We start from the raw sequence: 14,821 nt of genomic DNA, 5'->3' as shown, positions 1-14,821 counted from the left end.
GATCAAATCTTTCATAAATACCATAAATAAAACGAAGCTACTTTTGCCCTTTGCAAAGTACAAATTAAATGCTGAGACGGTCAACAAACATACCGGTTAAGTGTTCATTCACTGGACAGGTCACTGTATTAGATCGCGACAGGTTGAAATTAACATTGAACGAAAAGACCACTTTATCGTCCGACAATTATAAAGATTCCAATCGGAAAAAAAAAATGACAAAGGCAGCAAATCTCCTTCCAGCTGTTACAGAAAATCCCCGCGAGCAACGGAGCAAGGTAGAAATACAAAAATGAACTCAACGAATGGATCTCGTTGTACCACGAAAATCTCGTATCCATTCAGTCCCATAACACAGTGGACTTTATCGTTCTCGTAGCCGCCACCGGGCGCCGTGACAACGGAGAAAGAAAAAAGAAGAGAGTGAACGCGAAACGGCGGCCGAGAGCGAGAGGAGCCGAGAGGGGTATGAGTGAGCTAGGGGATGGGAAGGGAAAGGAGAAATGGATGCGAGCAGAAGTCGAGGCGGAAAAGAGCCGCCCGTTAAATTATCCTTCCCCGCAATTATCGCGTTCCGTCTCAACTCCTCCGCGCTCTTCATATTCCTCTCTCTCGTCCCTCCTCGCCCTTCCCTTCCGCACCCTCAATCCCTCGTGCCTCGCTCCTCGAGAATTTCGAACCGCGGGGCTCCACGCTCGAGGTAAATCAGAGCCCGTAATATCGCGTTCTGCCATAATACTCGTATACTGTTCCGAGTTTGTTTCAGCTGCCACTTTCGAACCGTATTATCTATATTCGTTCAGGGCATCGTCTTGGCATCGTCTTTCCACTTTTTATTCCTGCAACGGCAGTGCAGAAATAACGCGTCAATTTACGCGGCATTCTACCCCCGCCATTCTCTTTTTTTACGCGGTTAATTATAACACTGTTTACGCGTAAATTAGAGCAACACTGTTCGCGCGGTAAATTATAACGCTATTTACGCGGTATTCTTTTTATACGCGATCTGAATTTGCGCAGCCATCAAATATCTGCAATTCTCTTGCATTAACTAAAAAATTGGGGAGTGCTATTGCAAACATCGATCCGAACACTCGACGAGCCTTGAAATTTCGACAAAATTTTAATGAAATGTTGCAGCGAATATCAGCAAAATGAAAACCCGGTGAAAGGGATTATTGAGAGAAAAATCATCCGAAGGAATTGACATTAGCAATAAAAATGAAGTCGAGCTTCCAAATATTCCCAGCGATGAAGACGAGTTTAGGCCAATTAAAGAGAACAGATTGATTGTTTCAAATTATAGTAACGACAGTGACACCGGAAATAATATTTACCTTCGTTTTCGGAAATGTAAATTGTTTCTTCTGTTAAGCAACGGAAAATGAACAGGTGTTCGTAAAACTTATATATTTACTAGCTTTTGTTTCCAATATGTTTTCTTTGTTTGCGTGATTTTCATTAGCGTAAAATAAATCAACGTGGAACAGAGAAATTCGCGTAAATTGAGGGACGTGTGTAATTGTTTTTTCCCGGTAATGTTTGCACATTGGAAAGGAATTCTGAGCTGTTGTTCTTGTTTTCACGAAATCAATGTTATCTAAAAAAAAAAAAAAATACCGTGTCGCGTGGCCGCTCCAATATCCGCCGAGTGAACGCAACATAGAATCGTCTGTATCCGCGAATGAATTAGTTCAAAAGGGAGGCGAGCGTGTTCCAAGAAACGAGAGTCGGTTAATAAAACGGGTGAGTTGCCGCGTCGAAATTGCATCGCAATTCCCACGATTTGTCGCAAACAATGTCCTGCCAACAGGGAGGTTAATTACGCAAACAGCATTCCTCGATATTTTTGTAACGGCGAATTAACGAACTTTCCAACAGGGAGGGAGAGGGGGGAGAGAGGGAGAGAGAAATAGAAGGGATGGTGGTCAGAGAGAGAGAGAGAGAGAGAGGGGGGGGGAGAGAAGTGGCATGTAACAAACGGAAAAATTTTGTCGGTGATTTGCGTCGTTGGCCGGCGATCACGCGGACCGTATAATAATTCGATTCAATTATATCGTTCCGCGGAACGACGACTAACCCGGGGCCATGCAGGCTCGTTTGTAAAATCAGGCGAATTTATTTGACCGAAGGTCATTAAACGAAACTGCTAGCGTGCTCGCGTTTCCATTAAAACTCCCAGCCGATTTTGCGAATTTATCGCAAAGGTAAACTCGCGGAACTCGAGGCTCAATTAATGCGGAATTTCAGTGAATTCGAGAGTAACGTTATCGAGAATAAAGTACCCGTGATAACGAGCCGTAGCTGGATGCCAGGAGGAAGAGAATTCCTTCAAAGAAAAAGGGAAGAAAAACGTGGCTGTTGGGAGATAGAAGGAAAAATGCATCGTGCAACTCGACAGAAAAAGATCGAGAATGGGCAAACTCCGGGGAAAGGGCGAACTCCGTAGAAAACGAATCGAAAACGAATTGAAAAGAAATCGAAAATGAAGCCGTTTAGACGTTAGTAACAATTTCATATTAGAACTAGCGAGCTCTAAACAATGGCATGATTAGATTTATTTCAGCTTCGTATCATTTCTATTATAATATTGGGTCGCGTTCGGAAAGTTGATTCGTTTTTCAATAAAAATTCGTTTTGTAAGGGTCTTAAAAAAGCACCCGATTCCGTACTTTGCTAATTAAGAAACAGGACTTCCGCGTACATAAGATTTCAAAACTATCAGAAGAATGTCGGAAAGCTTTTTTTCTTATTTTACTTTATTAGTGCATGAAAATTTGCAGTCGCAGAAAATCAGTCCTAGAAGAATCTAGATACTGAAAACGATCTGTACTTTTAAAATTATTAAATGTATCCTTTTAGTAGTTAAGGCGCAAACGATTTGTAACTGCCTCTTTGAACAAAGTTCAAATGTTTCGACAAGTCACGAAAAACTCTCAAGCAAATGTGCAAACATTTGCGCGCGTATTTTCAATTCGAAAACGTCGCTTAAAGTTTACAGTTTTGCAAAATGAACAGATTTTTATTGTATCTATATGCTGGCTGATCGTCTGCTATCGTCGGACAAAATCTAAGAAAGTAAATTTTAAATTGTACTTCGCGACTATAATTCTAAAATATTACCTCTCGTAAGAGAGATTTACCAACATTATTATCCGCGTCCTGGAAGCGTAGCCACGTTCGATTTTCACATTTAATTTATCGGCAGTTAAAATTGCCACGTCGTGACGGACAATATCACATTATAGTTCCTTAAAGATCGTCGCCTAGTTTTATATCGGTGTCTAGAACGATAGTATGCGAATGATAGTAAAAGAGCTACGGGGTCTCGAGATGCCCCGTAACTTATGAATTCTACGTAATTAGGTGGGCAAACAGTGGCAGCAGCTGCGCTCAGATTTTCTTCCGCGAAACAAGAACGGACTTGTGGTGGAGAGAAGTTAGCGGAACGAGAAAAAAGGGAGTAAAATGATAGGAGGATCCGAGGGGTAGTTGGCGGATGGTTCGAGTTGGCGAGCTTGCGGGGAACATAGCCGGACGAAAAGAGGGTTCAAACTACCTCGGTTCATTTCCATAAATACTACTGTACTGTCGTACCAGTGTACGAAGTGTCTACCTCCGACGAAAGGGGGCGACCACCCCTTTGATCGTGGAACCTTGTCGGAGAGAAACAGCGGAACCTGAAAATACGGTTTCCAGAATTCCCCTATCAGATATTTCTAGCATGTTTTATGCTACTCAGACTAGAGATCTGCGTAGATCTGGCATGGATGGATATGTTATTCGGAATACTGACTTTAAGAAGGAGAATAGAGCCTAATTTATTCATAGAAGTTGGTATTTTATTTACATAACTGGTCGGTGTTCGCGACCGTCTATTTCGTTTCGAATAGAAACCTCTAATAAGGGTCTACGTTACACTTATGTCTTTCCGAGATAACACGATTCATAATTATACCGCACTTGATAGGTTGTCCGTTCAGTCCTCGACAGCGTAGACCCTTTTATTTCATTGTAACCATCAATTTATTTCAACGTACGCCGTAATGAAATGAAACAATCAAGGACAACAGTAAATACATACATCGTCCATGATAAATATATGTATTTTGTATGTTATAATTTTTATATTTTTTATTTTGTTTATTCAAATGAATTTTTTCATATAAGTTACCGAGATCTGCAAAAGGCATTTTTTAAATTTTCGTCGTAGGCTCATCGTGAGTATTTTATTTTTTGTATCGCCCCAATCTATTGCAATTTTTGAAAACAATTTTTTATCCATTGTCTCTAGTGGTTCCTCTAACGTCACAAAATAATTTAGATCACTTGGTCCAATTATAAAAAAAGTTATTCCCTTTCGAACGGTATACGAATAGTTTTTACACTGACTGTATAGTGACTATAAAATTATACTACACTGATGAATGAATTTTAATGAATTTAAAATAAGTTTGACAAATCGCAAAATTTTGACAAACCTAAAAACAAATTATTCACAATATACATGTGCGAAATTCGTCCTCTGGAGCAAAAAATGATACGACCTATAAAGAAATTAATAGAAGGACATTTGATAAGATGAATCGAGCTACTAATTGACGTAACACGGAAAACCGTGAATACGAAGAAGAAAAACGATTAATAAGATTTTTGCAAGCCCCGTTAATGCGGTAGAAATACTACAGAGCGCTCATTAATTCAGCAATTTTGTGAAATTAGCTAATATAGAGGTGTAGAGTACGGTACGTTCTCGCAAGCGGAGAGTCGAGGATCTGTTTACATTTTGAATTGAGTCAAGGTAAATTTTGCTTCCGCGGCATCCTAGGGGTTCGCACGGAACCCGAATGGTTATTTTCCTCTCGTGAAATCGAACCGTAATTCACAGGAGAAGGGTTACGTGACAGTACCGAAAAGATACTTTCAAATTTCAGGAAATCAAATCGTAAACGTTAAGATTTGTTCTTCAGTTTATGACAGGTACATTTTTGTCAGTTACATTTTTTTTGTTCGTTATAGACTGAGATAAAGAAGCTAGAAAATGCGAGTTCTTTTTGTCATTTTAAGTGAGAGCAGGATTAAAAGAAGAAGAAACAAAGTATTTTAATCATTGCCTAATAGATTATACCCTCTAACATCTCCAAAAATTCCAAGTCATTTAGTCCAGTTTTAAAAGTGTCCGAATATTTTTGTCCCCTACTTATAATTAAAGTCGTTAAAAATCTGAATAAAAATATACTTGTTAGTTTTACGAAGAAACGTAAAATAGCTACCTTTAGTGCTCCGTGATCCTAATGTAAAGTACATAGGATAGCGTGGACGGCATAGATTGTTGATAAGTATCGAAAATATCGATATCTTACCGACAATTCAATATATCGATAAGATATCGATATACTGCGTAGGTGATCGAAGCTTAAATATCCAATGTATCGATAAGATATCGTTGAGGTGAATGGAAGCGTAGGTGATCGAAGCTTAAATGATCGAAGTAAAAGCCGTGCAAGATTGAATAAAATGTCCACATATTTACGAAGGATTAACGCGGAAAAGGAAAACACATGAAAATCTTTTGTGGCAAAATGACGATGTCGCAACGGACAAACAACGTTTTTTCATCTCGGAATCGTCGCCAGCCTTCGCGTACATCTCGCCTCAGTTCCGAACGCAGATTTTAAAATAGATTCACTCCGTGAGTTTCACAGAGTGTTGGAGTATAGAAATTCCTTGGGGGCGATTACAAACGGTGCAGGAACGATACAGGGCAAGATTTTAAAGTGCAGGATACACTTACGTCTCTGGACTGGGCCAAGGGTCGGAGATGAAACCAGTTGGGTGGAGAGGGTGACGAGAGGGGTGCAATCCGGCCACGGAGGAAGGGTGAGCGAGATAGAAAGCAACAGGTTGCAAGTGGAATTCGCGGATGTCAACCACGAGTGAAGGCAGTAGAATGACTCAAGGCGATCTGCATTGATCTGTTTTTGAGTTATGAGTGTTTCAATTCCGAGCATATCTTATTACTTTTCTTACATCGTGTCGCGTTGTTGGCTGCATTCCGTTCGACAATCTCCCTTGCAACAAAATTCAATTAAAAGACGTTTCTGATTATATGTCAGATATCTATCTTATATGTTCACCTGTCGGTGAATACTTTGGGTTTTCTGATCAATGAAAGAAAAATGTTAATTATCGGTCGGAACTGCTCTTTATATTAGCTTCAATACTACAATAGCAAGAACACATCAGTGTCACTTAAGAAAGCGTCGTTGATTTTAAGATTTCTAAAAACTGCATCTTTAGAAAAATATTTTATCAGACATTTTGTTCAGTATGCAGATAACTCTTTAACCCTTCTACAGTATACATGAAAACTTACACTAATGGTGTTCGAGTCACACAGGTCCGACTAAAAACTTGCGTGTATGTGTTTAGAAAGTGACTATAATACTATGGTTTTAGGGTTATTATAATATGAACGGATGTAATAATTAATATGAAAATGACAATACAAATGTTTTTGCGTGAATTCAATAAAATTGACTCTAATAATGTGGCAATTAAAAAACATATCAGCATTTCAGTTAATAAAGTTAAGATATCTCCTAACATATAATACACACACAAAAATATATATATATATATATATATATATATCATTTTGTTTAAAAAACTGGTGGTGGTCTTGAAATCTCAGAAACTTCTCAAACCGTAAAAAGAATATTACCGCCATATCATAGTCGACTCTATATTGGAACACTTCTGTTAATTAAGGTTTCTTCATAACTCAGAAAAAATAACAGAGATATTCAAGTGATAATACATATTGTGGACTACCTTCTGCAGGTATGTACCAACGCGCATATAAAATTGAAAAGAGAAGGCAATACCGAGATAAGAGACAGAGATAACAAATGTTTAACCTTGCGAGAGAAATTCTTGCATGTATCAGCAGCTGTTACATAGTTGGGAGCTGAATTATGGGAATCGAAATTCGAAACAGAAACCGAATTCGAAGCTGATCCTTGAACCTGAACCCGAACTCAAATCTCAGCCGAAATTCGAACTCGAACACGAATCTGATCGCGATATAAACTCGCATCTATTCTGGCGACCGGGAGTCCCTGGCAGTTAAAGTTACGCGTACGTCGCCGTGGAAAATTTACATGTTGCAGAGACGTCGGCAGGTTGCATGCAAGGGCGCTATATGTTAACCGGTCGGTGACAGTCGGCTTGACATCTGCTCGGAGCACCGGTAAAGTCCTCGACTGAACTGTGCTGAACTGGTCAGCACCAAATGGAAATGACTCCGCAGCAATTTAACATTCATTGAAAGAAGCTTCGGCCGGACAAGCGACGTCGACCTTCCGTGAAACGAGCCGTCGCGGAAACCGGTCGGCCATGGTTTCTCAGTTCGCCAATGGGAAGCTCGTTATTCTTCTTGACAATCGACCGACTGACCACGCTCGATAATAAGCAACCACTTGGGAATTATAGCTTTGTTTAATACCGATTATGCGATAGTTACGCCCGACCTAACGTGCATTTGGCAAGTCGTCTGTAACGACGACTCCGTGCACGGACCATTTGAACGCGTCGACCGTGCATCAATAATCCTCTGACGTGCGGACGAAAGCCTTTATCGAGTTCAAAGTTCGCAACAGTAGGATGCCGTCGAAAGTATCAGAACCATGGTCAACCATCTTTACTGGCATTCGTGAGAAATAAATAATAAGAAACAGAATATGAAAGAACAGAGAAGAAGAAGAATAGAAAGCCAGGAAAAAGGAAAAGATAAGAATAATCTGTAATTACGAAGTTTTATGCTTATTTGTATTGTATGATCGCTGTTATTCCATTTTTATTGTAATTCAGTTTAATAAATAGCATAATTAAATGAACATATTTTAAATAAATATAAAAAATTTCTTCCAAAATTTGGGCACTGTTACAACCAATCTGCAAATTTTTACACGCGAGACATATAAACAACATATGGTACTTATGCTCGTAAGATTTGCGAATGTGTGCATGACAAATGTGTGTGTTCGCAAAAAAAAATGATTAACACAAATATATCGCATATATCATTGTCTGAACTGGTGTAATGGATGTTTAACAATTATATCTTAATTAATAATTTATTTGAGATAAATTACCATGATTAGCATTACAATAAATTATAATTCATGTTTCCTTGTTCGTGAAATTTAAATATTCACGTACGTCAGTCAGTATTAATTTATATGCCGGAAATGAATGTTCTGCGACACAGAACGCGACGGATGCATATTTATTATTTATATTTGCACCAATATTTTTCTGGTACGCAAACCTGCTCGTTTTCAATAGCACCGCTTAATATATTTGCGATTTTACATATTTCGAACAAATCCGGATCTTTCCATGTAATTGAATTTACCTTTTTTTTCTGAATTAATTCCATAAAAATCCATAACCGCCGAGGACATTTTGTAAACCGGTAACGTAGTTGATCAATATTTCTCTGTAATATTTGCAAATGCGCTTTGACCTATGTGAAATTTTAAACAACGTGAGTTTGTCGAATGCAGGTTTAGCAGTGCCAATTGCAAAAAGATTATATATAAACATATATTATAATTAATTTCCTGCTTATTTAAAATCAATTACAATCCTAATATTTATGAAAAATCTGTTATAATTTCAAATTTCCAGTTAAACTTCTATTCAAAATCAATTATAATTTAAACTTTTATGAAAATCTATTATAATTAAAACTTCTATACTAAACCTCTGTTCAAAATCAATAATAATTTACATTTATAATAGAAATTAATTATTTAGAATCATTTAGAATGAATTAGTTAAATCTCTATTAAGAGTTTATTATATAATTCAACATAATAAAAAAATTTATTGTAATTAAATTTTACATCAAAATGGATTACAAAGGATTGCAATGGATATATGCAAATTCTTTCTGGCTGAAATAAGTATACAAAAAATATGTAATACTCAAAATAGTAATGGCATATCAAAATATGCAGTGGCATAAAAGTCCGCAAACTGCTAATAACGATATAACTGCATTATAAAAAAATGAGTAAAAAGTTTGTTCGAAGAGACAATCATTTCATTGTATTGTAAATCGTATTTTCGAGAAGCATTTTGTTTCTATTGGCGTCTGGGGTTTTATAGCTCCAAGGACAGTAACAGTCCAGTCTTATCACAAGCCGAGAGAAACAAAGGAGGTAGAGTTTCTTATGGTCGCATGTGAATTCTGTAGGAAACATTTGAGGTTGATTGCGCCGAGGTGGCAGGACATCTGGTCCTCTATAGTATACATCGAACGTTTGCATGAACGACCGTTTCTTGGAGGGGAGCTAAACAAGGAAAACAAGTTTTCCTTAGTTTAAGATGTCTCCATTTTCAGCGGACAGATGTTCCTCGGAAAATTCCATTAACCGCGCTTGATTCTCTTAAAATTCTCGTCAAAAATAATTATCTACACCGCGCAATTGTATCATTCATAATTTCGGACATATTTTTGTCAGTTTATAGTCCCATCGGCATCTTGGGCTTATTAGCAACTTCCATAAAAAAGATGCCTGAAATGTTTATTATTTTCTTCTTTATTATTTTGTATCATATTACATCTATTGTTGTCGCATGAATTATCAAATGAGTTATGAAGTTTAATGATTAATATTGTACCATACTCTATATCACCAACGTGACATATACCCTTTCTCTCGGAATCTCCGAACAATTCATCAAAAAAGTAGCGATGATCGACCCGAAGAAAGATAATAAAATGATGATACAAACACAGAATTCTGTCCACCATTTTCCACAATCGTGTTACTACACCTGGACCATTTCAAAAATATTACCAATTAAAAAGATATATTACCAACTAATTACAATAATTTGTCGACATCGTTGTTTTCTACTTGTGTAATTTTATGCCATCAAACCAAAAAAATTTCTATTTCGTTGAAGCTGTATGAAAAATATGAAAAATTAAAGCTTCTTCCGTATCATGAAACTCTGCAAATAAACATACATAACACAAGTAAATATACATGTATATATTATAATTCAATGCAATTGTTATTGTCGTTAATTAATCTCTGTTGTTATCTTTCACCTTCCAATTATTTCTAACTCTTTTACTAAGAAATTTCGACATCTTTTCCTCAAAATCTGCCTTACGAAACCGATATCATATCATAAATATCTAACGAAAGAAATTGTGCATTAAAATCGAGATACATTTTATTTGAGCTGCTTGAAATTACCGCTTTAATTAGTAGATATATATTTGAGCAAAAACTCTCCAGAGAATTCAGTGCGGTTTCTTGAAAAAATTATTGACCCGGTGACCCCGCCGCGTCGATAGCACCGACACCGCACCGGTTCGGCCTTCTTTCCCACCCAAGAAGAGCACCAGATGTCTCGCTAGCTCGAGCGCAATCTACTTCGAATGCGTCCCCACGAATTCACATGCGGACGTGCTTCATGCAAATATCTTTCTTATCCGTGGCTTTCGCGAAAGAAGATGCCGCGCTCGGGCGTTCATTAAAGTTATTAGTTTTGCAAGACCTAGACAGGGTGGTACTTGTATTCCCAAAGAGTAGCGGCGTCCGTGTTTTGTGAATATTTCATGCGAATAGAGGTCTGGGGAAACCGATTCAGCTATTCCTCGAAGAAGGCGGATTGCGTCATCGTTTCCTGTTCTATTCTATCACTTTATTTTATGATTTATGATATATTATAAAATTATTATACACGCACGTATGTGTCATATATTTATTGTGCATATGATATATCATATACCTATGAATATTATATGACGTATCTATAATAACGTGTGTCCATAATTTCGAATTATCCAATATATCGAATTTATTAAAACATTACATGGGTCAAGTGTAGACCTTTTTGGAAATTCGGAGGCAGGTTATCGACGCCTGTTATCACGAAAACATGTTTTTATATAAACACACGTATCGATCGAACGCTAAATTGAACTTCATAAACGTAATTGTAAATGAAACCGTACTTTGTATTGATAAAAATTGCGAGAAATTATATCAAAGTATAAATAAATATAAATAATTAATATATAGTCTCATCGATTAATTAGCAATCGTCTGAAATAATATATGAATAATATCAATAACTGTGTTTTCTAACAGTTATCGAATATCTCGCAAAAATAGTGACTTATTCGTGAATCAAATTATTCGCGATAAAGTTGTTCAATGATTTCTTCATCGGAATAATTGTCTGAATAAAAAGTTATTCGAATAGTGCCCAACTCTGGTCAAGACGCATAACAAAGATACATGAAAACATGTTCGATAAACACGGCGTCCCTGATTGTTCGAGTGATTGTTTTAATAAGCAGTAGCGTTCGCCCCCTTCTGGCCTGTAAAATGAGTAATAGTGGGCGAGGAGAGGCAAAACGGCAGGACAATGGCAGAAAGCTGGCCCGTTGCAGCCCTTTTCACTTTGAAATTGTCGGCAAAGGGCACGACGACGGCACTTCTCCGCGTGGAGGGTCAACGCGGTTACCCGCGTGTGTCGTTAGCAATTTCGACTCCCTTTCTCTGATTTTTCCCCTCTGTCTATTCACCCCTTTGCGTGGTTACCAAGACCAAAAAAAAGAGCAAACTGGATTCCATCTCCAGCGACTGAAAGATATCACGATCGTTCGTCGAATGAAATGGGGCAAATGGCTGTTCGCAGCATCCTCGACTTCTCCGCGAGATTTCTAGCGGAAGAACGGCACCTTTGGCAAATCTTATATACCGATTTCAAAATAATGATGTCTTTATTAACATTTTGATTACCACATCACCTATATCTGACAGAACTATTTGTTTAGTTTCGAAAATTCATTCTTTATTCCATTGGGATCCGCAGAACGTAACAATTTTGTAAAAGTGTTAGATGTCGTACAACTTTACTTGTCAACTTCGATCTAAAAACATAATTCGTGTGCAAACTTTAATGCTTTGAAATTATTGAATATTATCATCGTTACTAGAATGCTGTGGAAACAGTAAAATAAATACGTCAGATATGACATTGGCCAGACGAGAAAACAATGTAATATTAGCGTGGCAGTGAACGTGTTAATTTGTTTAAATGAAATACTATAACTTTACGAAAGTTGTTAGATCATTGGCAGTAATAGTGTTAATGTTGAATCAGTATCATGCATACAACGAAACAATTCGTACAGAGATTTAAAAAATTCGAAAGGCTTAGTAGGAAATGATCAACTATTAATCACGAGGACGAATTTATTCGAAAATTCTACATGACTAAATACCTCGCTTAATTGATTTGACAGTTTCTAAAGAGTAATTACTAGGCTACTTTACTGAACTGACTGAAGAGAGTTAACCAGAGCGGTGATCAAAGTGTTGTATCGGAAGAGAAATTCGTTATGTTGTGAGACCAGGGACATGTAATACACGTCATACTTAATTAAAAGAACATATCATAGTGATGCATATAACATATTATTTATATTGCAATATTGTTTTGTTCGGTGCATGCGGCCAATAAAGAGGATAATAAAAATTAAAGAAAAAATTAAAAATAAATAAAAGTTGAAAATCGTAAAGAGATAAAATTCATATTTTCGTTGGCACATTACAAATTTTTATCATATGTTAAGATTGTGAAGACATTGGAAGAATTCAAAGATATTGTTACATTATTTTCAACCGACTACTATTATAGAAGTTGTAACTAATAGCTTGGTCAGATATATCTATATCTATAGTTTCAATTTGACTTCACGTTCCACATTCTCAAACATTGCGAACGCATGAAGTTTGCAGACTAATTACGATGAACCCTTTCATTTCGGGGGAATTGCTCGTCAGTATGCTGCAACTGTGCGGCACAGATTTACGCGAGTTTATTTATTACAATTACATAACTAATTTTTGGTTTTCATTTAATTTAGATTATAACAAGTTATATACAAAATTGCATGCTGGAATTTTGAACGGACAATTAAAATTCCGTTGAAATTAAAACTCCAGTTAGTGTTGTTAATTCGATCAGAGGTACTCGCGCTCTCGATATTAGAATTTAGAATATACATACATATACATATTTAATAATGTCGGTTTTTAATAACATCGCTATTTGTTCTCGATTACAAGAATTTATGCGACTTTCTTTTCACTAGTTTTCTGGCTTGCATTAATTACATGTATGATTATTGTGGTAGATTGAGCGTGCGTATCGCGCATTTATTATTATTTTTTATTCTATATTCTATATATATATATATATATATATATATATATATATATATATATATATATATATATATACTACTTTTTAAGTAGGCTTTGAAATTCATTATTATCGTAATATATCGAACAAACTGAATGTTACCAGGATCTTCAGAATGCAAAGAGTTAAACTAATATTTTCTATGATTAATTTTAACGTTTCCCTTCGATTTCGTTAATTAACCCTCGCAAAGCTGTGGCCGGTCAATTCTGACCCAGAGTATTTAAATCGTTCACATAATTACTGAATTTTCGGTAATCAAATACAATAAATTGCTCTTACATTAGGAACAGCAGAAAGGCTAATAAATCTGTAAGAAACATCTTCAAAAATATGTTTTGGAAAATTGTTGGACAAAGCTCAGAATTGTTGTAAACATCGTCAGTAGTACAGTCGTGAAAATGGTTCGCCGACCGAGGATTAAAAACGACTTTAATATTCTCAGAATTCTTGAGATTGATATTCGGCACTTAAGATATTAAATAGGTAGTAGAATGAATCGATAACTTTTTTCATTCGTATAAAGAAAATAATCTGAAAAGGTGTGAATTACTTCATCGATGTGTAACCTAATAGGATAACGAAATTTCTATAAAATTTTAGCGTTCTCAATAGAAAAGAAAAAGGTACATAATACATTAATATGAGTAATAGATGATTTCGAAATGATAAAAGAAGATTGGAAAAGCGGAGAAATATATTTAAAAAAGTATCGAAACCATTACATATTTGTTATAAGATATATATGTATAACATTTTAATGAACAAAAAATATTGAAACACGAACTGTACATATTTAAAGAGTAGAATGTTATGAGTGTGTTAACACTGATTGTTTAAAGTGATTTTCATAGATCTACCGAGATACTGAGTAAACATAATTGTCCCGATAGAATTTTCGCATTCAATTCTGTCAGAGGATCATAATTCTATGTTGATAAAAAGAAGATTCGAAATTTGCTTGCACGAATCATTTCGTATTAAAAACAATGTAATGTGCATAAGTTTCTACATTTACAACAAGTATAAATCCATAAAATACATTGATATTATTAGGAAAATCGTAGCGTTCTTATGGAAATTTCGGGGACTGTACATATTTCTGTTGAGATTATTTATTTGTATATAGGTTTTACAATAGACTTGAATATAAAAGGTATACATATATACATATATACATATATATATATATATATTATATTATATTATATATATATATATATATATATATATATATATATATATTTTATATTATATAATAATATATCTATATATAGACATAGATATATATATATATATATATATATAGATATATTATTATATAATATAAAATATATATATATATATAATATAATATAATAGAAAAGTTATAAGCACACTCGCTGTCACGGTTCTACTTGATGCGAAGCTCACACGGAAGTGAAAAACAGTCTCAACACAAACCACGCTCGATCACACAACCTGCAGGCATTGCTCACATGTATATTAGGGCGTATTTCCAACAATTTCTAATGCG

This window comes from Megalopta genalis, chromosome 15, assembly GCF_051020955.1.
Source record: "Megalopta genalis isolate 19385.01 chromosome 15, iyMegGena1_principal, whole genome shotgun sequence".
In the NCBI taxonomy this organism is placed as follows: domain Eukaryota; kingdom Metazoa; phylum Arthropoda; class Insecta; order Hymenoptera; family Halictidae; genus Megalopta; species Megalopta genalis.
This window is presented reverse-complemented; position numbering follows the sequence as displayed.